The following is a 15,819-nucleotide window of genomic DNA, read 5'->3' as shown; positions in this document are numbered from 1 at the left end:
AGAATTTATCTCACTTAATAACTGTAGCATCTCAGAGTTGGGTACTGTGAACTCTAGAAATAGAGAAGAGAGGGTAGATTTCTGCTGTGGGAATTCAGAATTCTTTAGGAAAGTGGTAGGAAGGTTAGGTGTATCAGTGATTTGGATAAAGTAAATGATGGTTGGGTCATTCCAGGTTGAAAGAGCAAGGTAGTTGAAAGCTTGGCTTTAGAGAGGAGTGCAGGCTAAGAGTGGAAGAAATGGAGCTTTGTTTATTAACACTATGGAGCTTTGTTTATTAACACTAGTATTTCTGGTTTGTCCAGAACCTCAATATTAAAAAACCTTGAAAATGAACATGATTTTCTGATGCAAGACTTAGTTGTCTTGGTAAGAAGATTGGTCTTTAATCCATAGTAAAGAGACTCTACAAATCTCTATAACATTAGGATAATTGTGTTTCTATCATATGTCTGCTGTTTGCCCATAGATTACACATTTAATCATCATATTAAACCTGAGGGAGACTTATTATTTTCATTTTACAGATGAGGAAAATCCAATATTACAGCAATAAAATAATATCTGCAAGTGACACTGAAATAGACTCCAAAATCTTTCTCATGATTCAACTGTTTTCTGTCTCTGCTTTAACAAGATAACAGTGTGGAGAATGGTTTGGAGAGGGGAGAGATTAAAAGAGGAGCAGGGAGCCTACCTGGGAAAGTATTGAAATAGCCTACATTAGGGGCAATGAGAGTGTTAATGCAAACCAAGGAGTGAACATAAGGGAATTTTATACCTGTAATTACTAGAGATGAACAATTTATTTGCTGTTAAATTTATTTTGAAGAATATTGGAAAATATTGGTGATAAGAGATGTTTGATAATTTAATTTCTGTCTGATGAGAAATGTACAAGATTATTAACCCCAATATTAAGTGCATTTAAAATTGTTAGATAGACCTACTACTTAGTCACATTAAAAACACAGTGATAGGCGGTGTAATAACATCAATAAACAGTTTATTTCAAAAAGTCATTTCATCCAAAGAACCCAAAATTATCACAAACATTAATTACATTGAAAAGTCTCTCAGGTTTAGATTCATTTGGTTTAGATTCATTTGGGTAAACTTCTCTGATAGAGTCACCTACAGATAATGGTGTTGAATAACAATATGCTTGATAATCAAAGCATAAAACATAACATAAATCTTGATAAAAGAGGATATTAATAGGAAATTTTATTTTATGTTGTTTTGCTTTTTTATTGTTTACACAATCTTCATAAACCATTCTCTAAATCACAGTAAAATTTTCAGAAAAACACATAACAGGGATCAGAGGAAAATTTTCTCTGTAGATAATGAATTGTGAACTTTGATCCCCTCCTTTGCACATCCATTTCCATGGCCCTAGTAGATGTCCTAAAAATGTGTCGTTAACAAGGTCATAGCCAAGTCCATAGATGTATGTAGAGAATGAAATCCATTGATGTTACTTCCTGGGTAAATGAGTTGATATTTGTGGCTCTAGGTTGAAAAAAAGTATACATTTCTCACTGTGTCATTAGCAATCTTACATTCCAGCCAAAAATAATCAAATTGCTCATGAGAGCAATTTCAGGAAGGGTGACACAGGAAGACAAAACACAGAAGGGTGAAGTTGCCAGTGTAGTTGGAAAGTGTTTTGCTTCTCAAAAAAAAAAAAAAAAATTAGTTTTAAGCTTTTGTATGTTCTAGTATTGAACTGTTTAACTTTAAAAGTAAAACAATGTCAGAGAAAATATTTTTGATATTTTTCCAGTTTAACTATATATCTGCTAGTTAAACTAGCTTCCTTGTGGCTCAGCTGGTAAAGAATCCTCCTGCAATGGGGGAGACCTGGATTTGATCCCTGGGTTGGGAAGATCTGGAGAAGGGAAAGGCTACCCACTCCAGTATTCTGGCCTCAGGAATTCAATGGACTGTATAGTTCATGGGGTCGCAAAGAGTTGGACACAACTGAGCAAGCTTCACTTCACTGCTAGTTATCAGTTTCCAGCCTAATGAAAATTTTTCAAGAAAAGGAATGGGACAGACTGAAGAATCAAAGCTTATACTTGTTTGTAGGAGGAAAAATCAACACTAGGAGATAGTTTGTAATCCTGTGAAATGGACCTTCTATCTGTGAAATGGAGAAAAGAGAGAATACTAGAATTTGCTGCCCTCCTCACATGCACTGCAAATTGTACAAGAGATCTTTTTTGTTTTTATTGGTGTATAATTGCTTTACAAAGCTCTGTTAGTTTCTGCTGTGCAATAAAATGAATTAACTGTATGTATACCTATACCCCCTCCCTCTTGGACCTCCCTTTCACCCATCCCCATCCCACCCATCTAGGTGGTGGTACATATATACAGCAACTAAAAGGAATGAAATACAGTCATTTATAGAGATGTGGATGGACCCAGAGTCTGTCATATAATGCAAAGTTAAGTCAGAAAGTGAAAAACAAATATCATATATTAACATATATGTGTAATCTATAAAAATGGTACAGATTAACCTATTTCAAGGGCAGGAATAGAGATGCAGATGCACAAGAGATCTTTCTCTTTTTAGTCAAAGGTGATTGGGCCAAGGATGGACACGGGAATTTGAAACTTGCATAAAATATCTCAAATGAATTGAAAATTTGAAGTGAGAGGCATGGAAATTATAAACAACACATAATAGGGAAAGAAGAACTTGAACAGTGCTATTCAGTAGAACTTTTTGGAATGATAGAAATGTGGCTAAAAAGACAATAACTGAATTTTTTACATTATTTAATTGATTCTAATTTAAATAGTCATATGTGGCTAGTGACTACTTTTGATGACAGCAAAGTTCTGGAAGGTCATGGTAGTGATCAGACAATTAGCTCTGTTGGCCTAAATATACATTGAGTAAAGGGGATCAACTGAAGGAGAATACTACTAATATGGAAAAAAAAAAAAAATAGAGAAGAGAAAGTCCATATAGTGCTGTGGAGACTGAGAACATAGTTTTCTGAGTTTTAGTTCCAGTTTGCATGGGACCCAAGTCTTCTTTGCTCAGCCATCAAATTTGGTAAGAAATCTGTTCTCTTCCAGTAAAGCTCATAAATACTTTGAATTAATTTAAGTGAATTATTTTCAAACAAACTTGATTTAGTGAGATAATCACACATCAAAAGGTAAAATGTCTCCAGAATCCCAGGGAAATCACAGAAAACAGTCACAGCCCAGCAATTCCTACATGGATCTATGGAGCTACCTGTTTTACTCCCAGTATGATGTAGTAGACAGAACTTGAATTTACAAGATGTATATAGATATGGGCTGATATTTTAGCTCAGTTGCTAAGTTATATGAAATTGAGAAAATATTTCAATGTCTGCTAATGTCACTTTATCATCTCTAAAATGAGGTGAAAAACAGTCAATAATAATAACAGGGAATTGACTCTTAGATCTGATCATGTATGTTCAGAATCTGTGGTAGTGAGTGGCACACAGAAGCTAGTTTACATTGTCCCTCTTACCTGCTGCCCATGCTAAGCTGGTAAACCATGTGTTGAGATGAGGTCACTGGTCACAGTACTTTGCACACATACTGTCATCTTTGTAAAGGAAAACAAAAGGAAATGAGGTCATTTTTAATGTTTGTATTGTAGAAAATAACTTAAAATTTGGAAGCTGTGTATGAAAATCTCCGCATAGCATTTTGATAATTAATAATGACAGGTAGTATCACTGAAACATTGAAACAAGATGTCATAATTAACTTAAAATTATCTAAAAGATTCCACAGCAGAGCTAAAAATATGTTCCTGATGCATTGCTATCTCCTTACCTAAACTTTGGTGAAACTAAGTAATTTCATGAAAGAGAAATACCCATATAAAGAAACGTATCTTCCTTAGGCAAGATACAATCTTCCTGAAAATGAAACGAATCACATTAGAAATTATAATGTGTTACTTTCATTCCAGTCTTAAGCATGGTTGAAACAACAACAGAAATTCCAATTTCTACAAAAATGTTCTCTAGGCTATCATTTGCATACAATTGCAATGTATATGTAATATGTATAGCAAATAAATGTTTGACTGTCAAGATGGGAAATGGAAATTCTAACTATATCCCTGCTTATACATTGGTCATAATATCAATTAGATGAATGAAATGTAGTTTATATCTTTTAAGAGTTTTATATAAGTAACCTATACTAGATAAGTAAGCTACACTCTCACAATCAGTTATTTTAATAACTAGCCTAGTGTGGCTGGGTCTGACTCTATTACTTTTACTCAAGGCACCGCTACCTTGTTTTGATATGGAACATTAGATTAGGTGTTTTCAGGTTTGTTTAATAGTAGCAGTTTCTGCACTGATTTGTTAAATGCATTTAATTTTTTTATATGTCTTGAAGCTAAACAAGTCATAATTAAAAAGGCAAGCTGGTCATTGGTTTTCATTGAAATAAAAACATATATAGCATATAGCATGTATTTAGCATGTAGACTTGATTCTGGGTCTATAATAACAGAATTAAAAGGAAAGCATATATGTGAGAGTCACCTGCACATCTCCCAGGCACCTCAGAATCTTTGTGATTAAATAAGAATTGATTTTTCTTCTAAACTTCCCTCCTCCTCACTCTAGTATTCTTTAACTAGAAGCCATCACTTGTCTCATAGGAAGTAAGTAGAAATCATCTTCGGATTCTTTCTTTTTAACCTATAACTTCTCTGCCTCTAATCCAATAAACAACTAAGTCTGTTCTCTTTAAAAAATATTTTGATTATTATTTTAATTTTTTTCTTGGACTATACTGCATGGCTTGTGGAAACTTAGATCCTTGACCAGGAATTGAACATGTGCTCCCCGCAGTGCACGTCTTAACCACTGGACTGCCAGGGAAGACCCAACTCTGTTTTCTTTTTGATGTCTGTCAACTTCCTTCCTCTATCACCTCTGATTTTCACCTAGCGCAGGTTCTCACCATATCTCGCTTTAAATATTAAAATAATCACTTCAATCCATTCTCCATACTGCAGCTAGAATGGTTTTCATATAATGTAACTTCAGTACTCTTACTCTTCTGTCTACCAACAAACCTAGTACTGTAGCTACATACCATGGCTTCCTTGCTCATAATGGAACAAATGTTTACTTTCATATCTGGTCTTAGCTCCTTTTCCATTGAGCTCTGGATCTCTTGCCAGTTCGGAACATTTCTCTTTACCTTTTATAAGATTTAAAAGAATTCCCTTGATTCGATGTTTTCCTCTAAATACTTCTCTATTATTGTTGTCTTCTGTACTACAGGACATACTTTTGAGATTTGCATCTGACCTCATTTTATCCACTTCTTCACTCTTCACTCAGTTTCTTTCTCTAGACAACCTATTGAAATTGCTTTTGTCAATATAAAAAATAACTTTTTTGTTGTTGTTGCCAAGTCCATTAACACTTATCTGATTTTATCATATTTGACATCACAGCAGCATTATTCTTGCCTTACTTTTCTTTCTTAGATTTTGTCATCAACCAGTCCTGATTTTTTTTTTTTCACAACAAACTACTTAGTCTCTTTTGCAAGTTTCTTTCCCTAAACCTTTAAACTCAGGTATATGTTAGCATTATTCTTGTACTTTCTTCTCTGTATATCAACTCATTTCTTAGGAACTCTCATTTAATATCACATCTTTAAGTATCTTGTGGCCAAATTTAAATCCATAGTACTAGCATTCCCATGAACATCAGACATGTAGCCAACCACATTATCTGCAAAATAAATAAGGAGTATTTTAAACCTAACATATTCAAAATAGAACTTTGATTATACCGTCTATTTCTGATTTTCCCCATAACAGTTGATGATATCACTGATGACACAATTACTCATGTCAAAAACGTAGATATTTTTCTTGATTTCTCTTTCTCCATCTAGCTTACCAGTATGTCCCCCTGAATTATTTCATTTCCTTCATTTCCACTTCATGACTACAAGGTAAGGTAAGGCAAACACTGAAAAAATTGCATTTCATTAAAATTACAAATAAGTCACAAAGATAAGTCACAATGTGAGAAATTTTGGCCACATGTATAACTGACAAAGGACTCATGTATCGGGGTGAAGAATTCCTATCAATGGACATATGGAATTTGGATATATATAATAACATATTGCTTTGAAGCCTAATTATAATAATATCATAAATAATAACACTTACTGATCACTTACTAGTACAGACAGTTTGTGTTCAGTTCAGTCACTCAGTCATGTCCAACTCTTTCTGACCCTGTGGACTGCAACATGCCAGGCTTCCCTGTCCATCACCAACTCCTGAAGCTTGCTCATATTCATGTCCATTGAGTTGGTGATGCCATCCAACCATCTCATTCTCTTGTCCCCTTTTCCTCCTGGTTCAATCCATCCCAGCATCAGGGTCTTTTTCAGTTTGTGTTACTTCAATATCATTTTTAGTATCACAGAGTTTCAACTGAAGTAGAGGTCACTATTATCTCATTTTTATAGATGGAAAAACTGGGTTTTGTGAAACGTAAGTAAATTAACCAAAATCATACAGCTTGGACCTTGGATTTGCATTAGAAGGGATCAAACTTTAGAACTGAAGGAGCCATTGGGCCCTGATACAGTTATGTGTGCTTTTAACTACTCTGGAACTATATGTTTCACAGAAATGGATTATCACATTTCCTGATTGACAGAATGACCAGATCAGTTAAAAAACTGGTAACTGAGTTTGATTTTTAAAATAACAATATCATTTGCTTTTCTTCTGCAGTGAGGCTGGCAACGTGACTTTTAAACACAAATGAGTCGAATTTCTCATTTATATTGGAATGTCCTCCATATTGGAATCTGGTCAGCTTTTGGTTCAGATTTTCACTGTATGTTCTAAAGGTGTAGACTATCGTGAGGACAACCTCAGGAAAATATCATGTTAAATTTTACATATATTGGGAATAAAATTCCAAGGGCTGATAATTTTTCCAGTTGACCTTCAATGTGAAGAAAATTAGAGTAAGGGACCAGACAGCTCTGCCATATTGTGAAAGGATAATACTAAAGAGGGAGAAAATGTAGATAATCTACAAAATATAAATCAGATGAAATGAGCATGGTGAGAGCATCACCCATTCTGCCTCCATGGCATGCACACATTCACAGAGCCATAGAAGACACTTCTGTGCTGCCTGCGACTCTATCTCGATGAGTGGCACCTTACAGTTGCCAAGGGCAAAATTCTGGGCACCTGTGTAGATTTACTTACCGTCTCAGCAACAAGTGCTCTACTCTCTAATTCCTTAGCCTCTGTCATGTAATTCAGGGCTTGATTATTATCACTATTTGCTGAACCCTCACAATACTCCTAATTGGTCTCCCTGATCACAGAATTTCTTTGTTTCAATTCATATGCTGGATTCTAGCCTCAGTGATCTATCTGAAATGATTATGTGGGAAGATACAGTCATAGATAATGATGATCAGTAGGGGAATGGGCAGAATAAGTTCCACTAAAGGAACATGGAACAACAGACTGGTTCCAAATAGGAAAAGGAGTACGTCAAGGCTGTATATTGTCACCCTGCTTATTTAACTTATATGCAGAGTACATCATGAGAAACGCTGGACTGGAAGAAACACAAGCTGGAATCAAGATTGCGGGAGAAATCTCAATAACCTCAGATATGCAGATGACACCACCCTTATGGCAGAAAGTGAAGAGGAACTAAAAAGCTTCTTGATGAAAGTGAAAGTGGAGAGTGAAAAAGTTGGCTTAAAGCTCCACATTCCAAAAATGAAGACCATGGCATCTGGTCCCATCACTTCATGGGAAATAGATGGGGAAACAGTGGCAGACATTATTTTTTGGGCTCCAAAATGACTGCAGATGGTGATTACAGCCATGAAATTAAAAGACGCTAACTCCTTGGAAGGAAAGTTATGACCAACCTAGATAGCATATGCAAAAGCAAAGACATTACTTTGCCGACTAAGGTCCGTCTAGTCAAGGCTATGGTTTTTCCTGTGGTCATGTATGGATGTGAGAGTTGGACTGTGAAGAAGGCTGACTGCTAAAGAATTGATGCTTTTGAACTGTGGTGTTGGAGAAGACTCTTGGGAGTCCCTTGGACTGCAAGGAGATCCAACCAGTCCATTCTGAAGGAGATCAGCCCTGGAATTTCTTTGGAAGGAATGATGCTAAACCTGAAACTCCAGGACTTTGGCCACCTCATGCGAAGAGTTGACTCATTGGAAAAGATTCTGATTCTGGGAGGGATTGGGGGCAGGAGGAGAAGGGGACGACCGAGGATGAGATGGCTGGATGGCATCACTGACTGGATGGAGGTGAGTCTGAGTGAACTCTGGGAGATGGTGATGGACAGGGAGGCCTGGCGTGCTGCGATTCATGGGGTCACAAAGAGTCGGACACGACTGAGCGACTGAAGTGAACTGAAAGGAATGTTTCCTAGAATGTGGGGAGGGAATGTGATCAAACTGCAGAAATGTAAGAAAAAAGCTCAGTTCCTGAAACTGAATTAAAAGGTCTATATTTAAGAACTAATGATTGAGGAGAGGGTTTAAGAATTGCTCTTGTACTGTTTCTTTAAAGAAAACTGTTTGGTGATACTACTAGATCAAAATAGGGAAAAAGAAATCCTCAGATTGGACATTCATGGTAAGTTACAGAATAATAGTTACAGAATCAAAAACCATAAGAACTATTTTGCTAAACTTTGCATCTCTCTCTCATTTCATCTTGATGACATTGCAAATATTTTAATACATTTGTACCTACTACTTTTAAATATTTTATCTTTAACTCAGTCACCTCACAAATACTATAATTTGTTATGAAAAGCTATGGTTGTATAAGGCATGACCTAATAACGTATCTTTAAGAAAATCACTTGCATTGTTTTTCTTGGGCACTATTAGATTAATCTACTTCCCTAGTGATATTTTTCATAAAAATATTGTTTAAAAATTAATAAAATTGCAATTGATATACTTTTTAAATGCAATAGTCTCTCTTTAAAATCTCTGAACATTTTTAACTTTGAATAGAAATTTTTACTTTCTAGTATAAGGCCATCAGTACCTTGGCCATATCCTCTCAGAGTGCATAACCATTAAGTGGAATTCATAGGCCACTTTAAAGCATCTCTTAGACCTGAAAAGTAGTTGGCATAGTAACTGGTTTTAAAATTCCCAGTGGAATGATTCAGTTGCCCAGTATGTTGCTACAGAATGACTTTCAGATTAGCTTCAATTTTTTGCAGGCTGCCAACTTCATTCTCCCTATAGGCCCCCAACCTCTCACCTCTGAAAATATACTTTTGTGGTCAAAGCAGTTTTTCCTTTGAGGTAGATGTGGCTTCCAGTGAGTGCAGTAATCCTTCCTTTTGTACCATGGCCTAATTCAGAGTATAAACTTCAGTCATATCTCAGAAGGAACTTGAGACACAGACTTATGTTTTGGGGTAGCATATAAATATGATGCATGCAGTATGAAGTGCTTCAGCCTTTAATGTGATCCATGTTCAGCCCTTTCATAATTTTGCTGCATATACTTCATTGCATGCGATTAGAGCAGGGAAGCTTTTGCTGGCCCCATCCCTGAGCTCTCTACTCTCTCCTTGGTTATTTCCTCCTAAAACCAAGTATGATTACATTTTTCTCATTTTAAGTTCTTTTTAAATTTTTAAGTCTAAACCCCCACTCCCCTTCTCTGGTACTTAACATTTCTCCACACGCTGGTCTAATTTCCATTTGCTATAAGTATATACAAGATGGCAGAGTAGAAGGACATGCACTCATCTTCTCCTGGGAAAGTTCCAAAATTACAACTTGCTGCTGAACAACCATTGACAGGGGAATGTTGCATCCAAGGAGAGGCCCCAACAAAACTGTAGGAGTGGCAAAATCATGTTTAGAATCAGACCCTCAACCCACCAGAGACACTCAGAGGGCTCAGACAAACCTTGTGTGCACCAAGACCCAGAGACCCCAAAGAGACTGAGCCAGAACTGTGTTTGAGTGTCTTCTGTGATGGTAAGGATCAGCAGTGGCCTGCCTCAGGGGCAGGGGCTCTGGGTACAGCAGAACTAGGTATGGCATAAACGCTCTTGGAGGAGGTGAACATTAACCCCATCATAGAGCCCCCAGAACTTACACAGGACTGGGGGAACAGACTCTTGGAAGGCACAAACAAAATATTGTGCCTACCAGGACCCAGGAGAAAGGAGGAGCAGTGGCCCCACAAGAGACTGACCCAGACTTGCCCGTAAGTTTCCAGGAGTCTCTGGTGGAGGCATGGGTTGGCAGGGTCTGATACAGCCTTGGGACACTGAGTACAGCAGTGCATGGAACCTTTTGGAGGAGGTCACTATTATCTTCATTACCTCCACCATAGTTTGGCCTCAGGTCAAACAACAGGGAGCGAACACAGCCCCACCCGTCAACAGAAAATTGGATTAAAGATTTACTGACAATGGCCCCGCCCATCAGTCCATCAGAACAAGACCCAGTTTCCCCCTCAGTCACTCTCACCATCAGGAAGTTTCAATAAGCCTCTTATCCTTTTCCATCAGAGGTGAGGTGAAGTCACTCAGTCGTGTCCAACTCTTTGCGACCTCATGGACTTCTCCGTCCATGGGATTCTCCAGGAAAGAATACTGGAGTGGATTGCCATTTCCTTCTCCAGGGGATCTTCCCAACCCAAGGATTGAACCCGGTTCTCCCGCATTGGAGGCAGATGCTTTAACCTCTGAGCCACCAGGGAAGCTGGGGCAGGCACAATGTGAAAACCACAATCACATAAAACTAACCAACTGATCACATAGACCACAGCCTTATCTAACTCAATGAAATCATGAGCCATGCCATGTAGGGCCACCCAAGACAGACGGATCATAATGGAGAGTTCTGACAAAACATGGTTCACTAGAGAAGGAAATGGCAAGCCAGTAGTCTTGCCTTGAGAACCCCATAAACAGTATGAAAAGGCAAAAAGATATGACACCAAAAGATGAACTCCCCAGGTCAGTAGGTGACCAATATGCTACTGTAGAAAAGTGGAGAAATAACTCCAGAAAGAACAAAAAAGACAGAGCCAAAGCAAAACAGTTGTGGATGTGACTGGGGATGGAAGTAAAGTCCGATGTTTTAAAGAACAATATTGCATAACAACCTGGGATGTTAGGTCCATAAATCAAGGCAAATTGGAAGTGGTTAAAGAGAAGATGGCAAGAATGAACATTGACATTTTAGGAATCAGTGAACTAAAATAGACTGGAATGGGTGAATTTAACTCAGATGATGATTATTTCTACTACTGTGGGCAAGAATCCCTTTGAAGAAATGGAGTAGCCATCATAGTCAACAAAAGAGTCTGAAATGCAGTACTTGGATGCAATCTTAAAAGTGACAGAGAGATCTCTGTTCATTTCCAAGGCAAACCATTCAATATCACAGTAACCCAAGACTATGCCCTGACCGGTAATGCTGTAGTTGAATTTGAATGGTTCTGTGAAGATCTACAAGACCTTCTAGAACTAACACTCCCAAAAGATGTCCTTTTCATTATAGGAAACTGGAATGCAAAAGTAGGAAGTCAAGAGATACCTGGTAATAGGCAAATTTGCCCTTAGAGTACAAAATGAAGCAGATCAAAGGCTAACAGAGTTTTGCCAAGAGAACTCGCTGGTCATAGCAAACACCCTCTTCCAACAACACAAGAGAAGAGTCTACACATAGATATCACCAGATGGTCATTACCAAAATGAGATTTATTATATTCTTTACAGTCAAAGATGAAAAAGCTCTATACAATTAGCAAAAATAAGACCAAGAGTTGTGCCAAATTCACACTTAAATTGAAGAAAGTAGGGAAAACCACTAGACCATTCAGGTATCACCTAAATTAAATACCTTACAGTTGTACAGTGGAAGTGACAAATAGATTCAAGGGATTAGATCTGATAGCCAAAATTCCTGAAGAGCTGTGGGCAGAAATTCATGACATTATACAGGATCTCTTCAAGAAAATTGGAGATATCAAGGGAATATTTAATGCAAAGATGGGCACAATGAAGTACAGAACCAGCTTCTGGTGTGGAACTATCCAAAGCAGAAGATATTAAGAAGAGGTGGCAAGAATACACAGAAGTACTATACCATAAAGATCTTCATGACCCAGATAACCATGATGGTGTGATCACTCACCTAGAGCCAGACATCCTGGAATGTATAGTCAAGTGGGCCACATCAAAGCTAGTGGAGGTGATGGAATTCCACTTAAGCTATTTCAAATCTTAAAAGATGATGTTGTTAAAGTGCTTCACTCAGTATGCCAGCAAATTTGGAAAACTCAGCAGTGACCACAGGACTGGAAAAGATCAGTTTTCATTCAAATCCCAAAGAAAGGAATGCCAAAGAATGTTCAAACTACCACACAGTTGCACTCATCTCACATGCTAGCAAAGTAATGCTCAAAATTCTCAAAGCCAGGCTTCAACAGTATGTGATCTGTGAATTTCCTGATGTTCAAGCTGGTTTTAGAAAAGATTGAGGAAACATAGAACAAATTGACAACATCTGTTGGATCACTGAAAAAACAAAAGAGTTCCAGAAAAACATCTACTTCTACTTTATTGACTACACCAAAGCATTTGACTATGTGGATCACAATAAACTGTGGAAAATTCTTCAAGAGATGGAATACCAGGCCAACTTACCTGCCTCCTGAGAAATCTGTAGCAGGTCAAGAAGCAACAGTTAGAAGTGGACATGGAATAACAAACTGGTTTCAAATCAGAAAGGAATACATCAAGGCTGTATATTGTCACCCTGCTTCTTAAACTTATATGCAAAGTACATCATGCGAAATGCCTGGCTGGATAAAGCACAAGGTGGAATTAAGATTGCCAGGAGAAATATCAATAACTTCAGATATGCAGATGACACCACCCTCATGGCAGAAAGTGAAGAAGAATAGAGAGCCTCTTAATGAAAGTGAAAGAGGAGAGTGAAAAAAGTGGCTTAAAATTCAACAATCAGAAAACTAATATCATGGCATCCGGTCTCATCACTTCATTGCATATAGATGGGCAAACAATGGAAACAGTGAGAGACTTTATTTTGGGGGGCTCCAAATCACTGCAGAAGGTCATGCAGCCATGAAATTAAGAGACGCTTACTCCTTGGAAGAAAAGCTATGAGCAACCTAGATAGCATAGTAAAAAGCAGAGACATTATTTTGCCAACAAAGGTCCATCTAGTCAATGCTATCGTTTTTCTAGTATTCAGGTATGGATGAGAGAGTGCACTATAAAGAAAGCTGAGTGCTGAAGAATTGATGCTTTTGAACTGTGGTGTTGAAGAAGAGTCTTGAGAGTCCCTTGGACTGCAAGGAAATCCAGTCAGTCCATCCTAAAGGATAATCAGTCCTGAATATTCATTGGAAGAATGGATGCTGAAGTTGAAACTCCAATACTTTGGTCACCTGATGCGAAGAACTGATTCATTGAAAAGACCCTGATGCTGGGAAAGATTGAAGGTGGGAGGAGAAAGGGGTGATAGGGTGAAATGATTGGATGACATCACTGATGCTGCAGTCCATGGGGTTGCAAAGAGTCAAACATGACTGAGCAACTGAACTGAACGGAACTGTGACTGTTTGGCTTTCTCTGTCTTCCACAGTTCTCTGCAGTCACACAGTTGTATGCAGCAGGACAGACATGAGGAGTGGAGTACATTCTCCCCAGGAAAACTTTCAACCAGGAGCCAGTGGGAGTTAGTGGATGTGCATGCATGCATGCTCAGCCATTCGGATTGTTTGCAGCCCTATGGACTGTAGCCAGCCAGGATCCTCTGTCCATGTGATTCTTCAGGCAAAAATGCTGGAGTAGGTTGCCATGCCCTCCTCCAGGGCATCTTCCTGACCCGGGGATCAAACCCATGTCTCTTACATCTCCTGCATTGGCACGTGGATTCTTTACTACTAGTGCCACCTGAGAAGCCCAAATTAGTGGATAAATATCCTCAAATAATAATAAAATGTTGTCTCTATTTGGTATCTTTTTTTTTTTAACATCACTGAAATATCAATAACCACAGATATGCAGATGACACCACCCTTATGACAGAAAGTGAAGAGGAACTAAAAAGCTTCTTGATGAAAGTGAAAGAGGAGAGTGAAAAAATTGGCTGACAGCTCAACATTCAGAAAACAAAGATCATGGCATCTGGTTCCATCACTTCGTGGGAAATAGATGGAGAAACGTTGGAAACATTGTCAGACTTTATTTTTTGGGCTCCAAAATCACTACAGATGGTGACTACAGCCATGAAATTAAAAGACATGTACTCCTTGGAAGGAAGGTTATGACCAACCTAGAGAGCATATTCAAAAGCAGAGACATTACTTGCCGACTAAGGCCTGTCTACTCATGGCTATGGTTTTTCCAGTGGTCATGTATGGATGTGAGAGTTGGACTGTGAAGAAAGCTGAGCGCTGAAGAACTGATGCTTTTGAACTGTGGTGTTGGAGAAGACTCTTGAGAGTCCCTTGGACTACAAGGAGATCCAACCAGTCCATTCTAAAAGAGATCAGTCCTGGGTGTTCTTTGGAAGGACTGATGCTAAAGCTGAAACTCCAATAATTTGGCCACCTCATGTGAAGAGCTGACTCATTGGAAAAGACACTGATGCTGGGAGGGACTGGGGGCAGGAGGAGAAGGGGACGACAGAGGATGAGATGGCTGGATGGTATCACTGACTCGATGGAGGTGAGTTTGAGTGAACTCCAGCAGTTGGTGATGGACAGGGAGGCCTGGCGTGCTGCAGTTCATGGGGTCGCAAAGAGTCAGACACAACTGAGGGACTGAACTGAACTGAACTTGCTCTGTATGTCTCAACTTTGCTTCTGTCTACTTAGTGGGTTTCTCAGTTTTACAGGACTTCTCTTTCTCCCCATGGCTTCCCTGATAGCTCTGTTGTTAAAGAACTTGCCTGCAATGCAGGAGGTCCTGGTTTGATTCCTGGGTTGGAAAGATACACTGGAGAAGGGATAGGCTACCCACTTCAGTATTCTTGGGCTTCCCTTGTGGCTTAGCTGGTAAAGAATCTGCCTGCAATGTGGAAGACCTGGGTGTGATCCCTGGGTTGGGAAGATCCCCTGGAGAAGGGAAAAGCAACCCACTCCAGTATTCTGACCTGGACAATTCCATGGACTATAGAGTCCATGGGGACTCAAAGTGTTGGACATGATTGAGCGACTTTCACACTCACTTTCTTTCTCCCCATAAATGTCTCCTGTATAAATCCTGCAGATTCCTAGTACTGACTTCATCATCCCTGATTCTACATGACTGTTGGATTCTAGTACCCTTCACATTCTAACTGGCTTACTAGATCTGTGAGGGTGTCCTTATTACAGATTTTCAAAATAGTTCAGTGCCGTCAACTTAGCCTTAGAATCCATTCAGATGGGTGCAGGTCCATTCAGATCCAGTCACCTAGGGGCCTAGGAGTTGTGGTCTGGCAATATAATCATGGCAATTGGATCCTCTTTTTTTCAGGAAGATTGAGGAAGTGATAGTCCTAGAAGCTATTTGGACCCAGGAGCAATAATTATAATAATATTTATAATATCTAATATACCCATCCTGGAGGAGGACATGGCAGCCCACTCCAGTATTCTTGCCTGGTACTTGCCATGGACAGAGGAGCCTGGTGGGCTACAGTCCATGGGGTTGCAAAGAGTTGGACATGACTGAGTGACTAAGCACAGCA

Source organism: Budorcas taxicolor, chromosome 17 (assembly GCF_023091745.1).
Source record: "Budorcas taxicolor isolate Tak-1 chromosome 17, Takin1.1, whole genome shotgun sequence".
Lineage (NCBI taxonomy): Eukaryota > Metazoa > Chordata > Mammalia > Artiodactyla > Bovidae > Budorcas > Budorcas taxicolor.
Note: the sequence above shows the minus strand (reverse complement) of the source record.